This window comes from Chaetura pelagica, unplaced genomic scaffold (assembly GCF_000747805.2).
Source record: "Chaetura pelagica isolate M959 unplaced genomic scaffold, ChaPel_1.0 scaffold52, whole genome shotgun sequence".
Lineage (NCBI taxonomy): Eukaryota > Metazoa > Chordata > Aves > Apodiformes > Apodidae > Chaetura > Chaetura pelagica.
The window spans coordinates 673,791-680,446 of NW_009952486.1; positions in this window are offsets into that span (position 1 = coordinate 673,791).

A 6,656-nucleotide genomic window follows, 5' to 3' on the forward strand; every position below is an offset into this window, starting at 1 on the left:
TCAGCAGGGAGACATTTCTCTCCTTGGGAGAGAAATATGCCTTCTGCAATTCCTCCTGATAGCATGGCCCTCTGTATAACTAGAGAGGGTAAATCAATCTCCAGCTGTCCTAAGGTTAACTTGTCTGAATGCAAATACACAGCTCTGGAGAAAGCAACATTAGATACATCCTTTTGCAGGTACTAAAACTGAAAAAAGTAATTCTAAGTGTCAGAGTTTCTTCAAATGGAAAGGATGTGGTTATCCTTCTCTGACATGGCTCATGTGCAAACTCCACTGAGCTACTGTCGAGGTGGAGGCACATGAAGTTGGGTAGTCTGCTATGGGTGAAGTTTAGATTGCTTCCACTTCTTAAAGACTTGTGTATTTTGCAAAAATTCTGTGTTCCATAGGCTGAGAACTACATGATGCATTCAGTATTTTAGATATCCATCTTATTTAGGAAAAAATAGTTCTTGTGTGTGACAGTGTTGATGGAAGAGCACAGTGAAAGCAGTTGTGTTAGTCACTGCTTCCAAGTTAGCACAGAAGGTTCTCATGTTGCATCAGGGAGATGTCAGCTGCGTGTCTGGGTATTTTTAGTGCTTTCCTTAGCTTCTAATTAGTGATGTCTTAAAACACAGTTAAAATTCAGATGATTCCTGAGCTCGTTGTTTATCTTAACTTCATAGTACATGAGAATAACAAATGCTTCTTCATAGAAGGATGCATGTTTTTGACTCCCCTGTTAGCAACAATCTGTTCTGATGATGATGTAGGTCAGCTGCTGTAAAGCTGAAGGGGCTTGTGACAGCAGTTCTTGAAAGGGTCACTCTGTGCTCTATGATGTCAGGATTTAGATCTTTGAGTGGACTGAGGCTTTGCAAAGGGATGTACAGCTCTGTTAACCCTTCACCACACAATTCAACTGTATGGGGCTTCATTAACATTGTGTGACCTAATTATTCCATGGGTACATGGACCACAAACCTTTGATACTTTGAGTTCAACCTATGGAAAGTTGCTGTTAACTTTTTTCAGTAGAAGTGATTATATAGCCAAATGTGTGCCCCAATGTGGAGTTACATTCTGATATAATTGTATTCTGGAGAGCAATTTTTAAACGTTTGGTGAGGACTAGCTTCCTTTCTCTATACTCTGCTTGTTTTAGGCTGCTTGGGGTATGTGCTTTGTTTAAAGTTTGTTTTTCCATATTCTGCTAGCAAGCCTATCAGGCAGCTATTTTTGTTATACCTAATTACATATTACTAAGGAGAAAGAGTCCTGTGTTAAGTAAAAGACGTCTTTAATCTTTACAGATATCCTGGATTTAAAAAGTAAAACAAGGAGAGTCCTGTATGTATTTGTATACTGGGTTATTACAGGGACCAGACACTCACTGTTTGTCCAGTGACTGGAATACATTTCAGTCACAGAAGGTGACCAAGCTTGTCTAGGAAAATTCTGTCCAGCTCATAACTAGTTCTTGATGTTTGTATATATCCACAGGAGCAGCAGTCCTATGAAGTGGGTACATTTTTGCTACAGTTATCACTCTGAATAATTAAAGTTGTCCGATAACAAGCCATCTTGGGAGGTGTTTTGCAAGGTGAGCACTGCAGCTCATTGGCAGGAGCACAGAAGAAGTTAGGAAGCTACTTTGTGCATTCTGTTGCTGGTCTCTGGCCGTGTAGGAGGCTTAATTCTCAGAACTATTTTTCTGCCGTCCTCTGAGAGAATTGAAATGTCATCGCTTAAAACTCATGTTTTCAGAATAAAATGCACAGCCTCCCAAAATACTGTATTGACTGAGTTGTTCACTTACTTTAAGCCAGATCTGTAAAGAATTCAAGCTAATTAAACTGGCTGAGATCTCACTTCTTTAAGATTCCTCCATTCCTGAGCTAGAATCAATGTCAACTGCTCTTGTTGACTTTCTGGGAACTATAAAAAAACCAAACCTGTCTCCTTCACTAGTAGCAGTAGACTGATACTTAGGGCTGTCTTAGCATTGGATTTTAAAGCCCTCTGTAACTTGCAAAGTCTTCATTTTTGGGTTTAAAAATAGTATGTAGCTTCATTAACCAAATAATAAAAGCACATTGGCAATGCAGGATCCTTCACAGCTTGGTGCTGAGAGCTTTTTTCTTGCTGACATGTGCAGAGATGCTCAGACAAAAATGAATCATGAAGCAAATGATTTTTTCATTTGCAGAGAGCTTTGGGGAAAAATTGAGCTGCAAAATACCAAAAGCTATTCCCCACAGGACAAAGAATGGAAAGTTATATTAGGGTCATCTTCAGCAGAAGGCTCTTAATGTATTGTGGAAATTACTGCTGCTCTACAGCATGGTGTCTCCAGGTCTAATCAGAGCAGATGCATGCCATCATTTCTAGGTAGCCAAGAGCTTGTCTGCCTGCTGAGTGTGAGAATTCAAGTGTTTACACTGCCTCTGGTTGTGCAAAATAAACTACTTTCTGCATATGACAAACCCTGTGGATGCACAGTTAAAATCTAACCTGATAGAAAACTACTGAAATGAGCTGGTTAAAAACACTGAGAAACAGCTCATTCTTCAGTGATTCATGTCCTTAACAAAGCTCTAGGTTGAAGAATAATAATGTGTAAGAAATAATACTTGTATTATACTGAAGTGAAAGTTTATTGGTCAAAGTGTTGCAGAAGAACCTGAGCACCTGCAGCATAACTAGAATTTAAAATGCAGTGACAGATGCACTTTTTATTCAAGCATCAAATATTCAAGCCTTGTGTATTCTGCAGAAGGCAAACACTGCTTTTAGATTCAGACACACACAAATGCTATTCCTGTCAAATTTATTCACAGGAATATGTCCATCTTCAATTCAACCAAATGTCTGAGATTATTCAGGTACGTAATTTTTCTTGGGTTACTTTTCATTTCATCAAGTTGCCAGTGTTTTCTTTCAGCACCTTTCTTAACACTTTTTTGCCCCTTTTTCTCATCTTGTTCCTTCAGTGTGCCATCCACCCTTCATCTCTCTAGCTGATTCCAAACTTCCATTTCCCTTTCAGAATTTAGTGCTATTTTTTCCTTTACTTTTCTCCAACCTTGATAAATCCAGGCTGACCTTCCACTCTTGCACCGTAGATTGTGGCAATATAATGATGACATTTTGTGCTGCTCCAGTTGCTGCTGGGGCCCTCTGCACTGCACAAGGCAACCCAGGGTCTCCATGCAGAGTGCTGGGGGGTGGGTCTGGCATTCCCCAGGATAAAGCATCACCATCCATCTGTTGGCCCCATTTCCACTGGTCAGTTGCTAAAATGGAAGGGCAAAAAGAAATGGTCAACTGCAGTTCTGCATGAAAGCAAATGGTCCTTTTCCATCTTCTCTTTGCTCTTGGGTAAATACTACTCTCTTCTTTCTGTGGGCACTTCCAGAGACCTGAGTTACGAAGCCCAGGTGGACTGAGGTGTCTCATGTCTTCACTCAGGATAGGTGTCAGGAATCAGGCTGGTACCTGGCAATTGGAGGCCATTTTATGAGGTTCCTGGTGACCTGATCATGAGTATATGAATAACACTTGGACTATGAAGAAGTACTTTGAGAGCCAAAATTTTTAGCCAAAAATATACCACAGTGTTATCTAGATACAGCATGGATAACATAAAATATTTGTTAAGGTGCTTATTGTCTGTGTTTTGTTATAGGTACCTAGCTGTATTTGTAGGTGTTTCTCAGTTACAGGTTTTAATCTTCATTATATAAATCTTATCCGTGAAACAATGTCTATAAGCTTTAGCATCACAAAACTCCACTAAGTGATTTACTTGTAGATTGTGAAGTTTTCCATGGAGTTCCAGATTGTTGCAGTTTTCTTGCCATGGAATAAAGGCAGCAATTCTCCCTCCTCCCAGTTCAAATGTTAATACTGTATTTATTGTATTTGAACAACATCACATACGATGGCTGCTTGAAGTTTTTTTGTTAACTACAACAGAAACACCATTTTGGCCTTTTTCTTTGTCATCAGTCCATGTAACCCTTACTACACATGATTTAATAATTGAAATGCTTCTCCTGAAGTTTCCTTTCCCCTCTTAATTTTAACAGGTATATATTTAACAATATATTGAGCATGAAGAAGGTGCAACAAACGTATATCCTCAGACTATACAAACAGTCTAACAGACTGTTATACATACAGTCCTATCCTGAATAGATTAGGTTATGTTTGGATTTAGGTTATGGTTGGACTTGATCTTCAAGGTCATTTCCAACCAGGATGATTCTGTGATCCTTGTTCTTAAAAATATAGCAAAGAAACCACCAAACTGTTCAAAAGCAGAATCTGATAGTCCTCTGAATCCTTTTATACAAAAGGATATTGTGTAATTTTTTAAACTTTTTATAAGTGCAAAATATAACCTTGCCCTGTAAGATTTTCTACTGAGAAATTGCTTCAAAATCACTTCAGAAAATAATATACTGAGTAGGAGGCAGATTTATCAAGTGGATGTTATATAGTTTATTTAAATATATTACTTAAAGTGCCCATTAAAGTTGTCTTCAGATCTGATTTTTGCCTTCAGTTGCCAAATGACTTGCTGATTCATGTCCCAAAATCTCATATGCTCAAAATGAACTTAAACAGAGTAATCAGTTCACTTTTGCAGTTGTTGTTTTCTGCATTTACCCAATTTGACCATTTAAGAGAGCTGTGTAAGTGAAATAATTTGTTCCTATAGCAACATACACAGTCTGGAAGAGCTCTCATGGTGTCTAGATTATATTGAATCCTTAAAAACAAGTTAAAAATGAGGTACATTTTTTAAAAATAAAAAATTAAACAAAAAATGACAATGTAAAGAATATGGGTAGTGAGACAGCCCATACATAAGGAATAAGAGGGCATACCTCCTGTTAGGCACTCAAATGCCCTTTATTAAGGTGCTCTTGCTGGCTTATTGGCAAAAGTTCCTGGAATTGCAGAGCCTGTCTGACCTCAGTGCTGAGGAGTTTGCCAGGCAGCTGAGGGGTATGGCAGCATCAGTGTCTGACTCAGCAAGGTTACAACAGGGACTACATCCTTACATAGTGAGGTGCTGGCAAGAGGGTTTTTTGTAGAGAATCAGTAAAAGACTGGTTGGTTTGGGGTTTTTTGGTGTTTGTTTTTTTTCCCCCCAATAAGTCAGACTTACCCTTTCCATTTGTTTGTTGGAGACTGAGCCTTGAAATCCAAAGGAAGAGTTTTCCTCTAACACTCATGCCTTTTAAGAAACTAGTTCTTGTTGAAAGATGAACTCCAAGTGCTTATGTATAGTAGGCTTTCCTGTTCAACAAATTTGTATGCCTGCCAGGCTCATACTGGCTCTTCTCCCAGGCAACCAGTGTCAGGACGAGATGGCAAGGCCTGAAGCTTCACTAGAGGAGTTTTAGAATGGATATTAGGAAGCACTTCCTCATGGAAAGGGTAATCAGACATTAGAATGGACTGCTCAGGGAAGTGGTGGAGTCACCATCCCTGGAGATCTTTAAGGAAAGACTGGATGTGGCACTTAGTGCCATGATCTAGCTGGTGTGGTGGTGTTAGGTCATAGGTTGGACTTGATGATCTCAGAGGTTTTTTCCAGCTTCAGTAATTATGTGTGAATCAGATTTGTCATGGTTGGAAAGGATCTCTGAGACCAGAGTCCAGCCATTAACACAAGCCCCAAACGACCACACATACCCCACCAAAAAACACCCACAAAAAATCCCCCACAACTGTGCTGCATCGACATGCTTCTTGAATATCTCCAAGGATGGTGATGCCACCACCTCCCTAGGCAGGCTGTTTCAGAGCTTGACCACTCCTTCAGTATAGAAATTCTTCCTAATATCCAGTATAATCCCCTCTTGCTGCAAGTTCAGGCCACTTCCTCTGGCCTTAATGTTATTACTTGGGAGAATAGGCCAGCACCCACCTTCCTGCAACCTCCTTTTTAACAAAACACACAAGGAAAAGCTTGGTCTCTGTGAACTTTATAGGACAACATTAATAGAGAGTGAACCTGATAAAGCCAAAAGGCAAAGGGTTGAGGGGATTTTATTTGTAAAGAGCAGAAAACCACAACTTCAAATAGAAATAAGTGGAAGCACAGGCATCTCTGATAAATGAAGGAAGATGGGTTTGTGTTAATACCATTTCTAAGGTTTAATATAAATGCTGCAGTGCAATTCAGAGTTGCCAAAATTACAGCTTGTGTTGAAAGTCCATATTCACAACTTGAGCAGTACAATATGTCCAAAATGAGAAAAATAATCTATGGTTAACCTTTCAAAAGTGGAGAGAAGACAAGGCTTTTAGCATTTGCTCATCTCCAGTTTGATGCATATGCATTATGTAAATTATATATAATAGGATACAAATTTCATCACCATGTAAGATAAAAGGTTTTATTCTAAACGGGGTTATAATTAACTGCTTGAGATGTGCTGGTTTAACAGTGCTTTGTTTATTGAAGGAAAGAGGTCTTCTGACTTGCTGATTCTCAATTTCTCCCCATGATCCCAAACCTCTCTTCCCCTCTCCAGACCAGCTCTTGGAGCTGCCTGAGGGCAAGGCCAGCTGAGTCAGCCTCCTCACCTGGCAGACAAGGGGCTCTGAATTCAGCTGTCACTACTTCCAGCACCAAACAGCCCCGAGCAAGC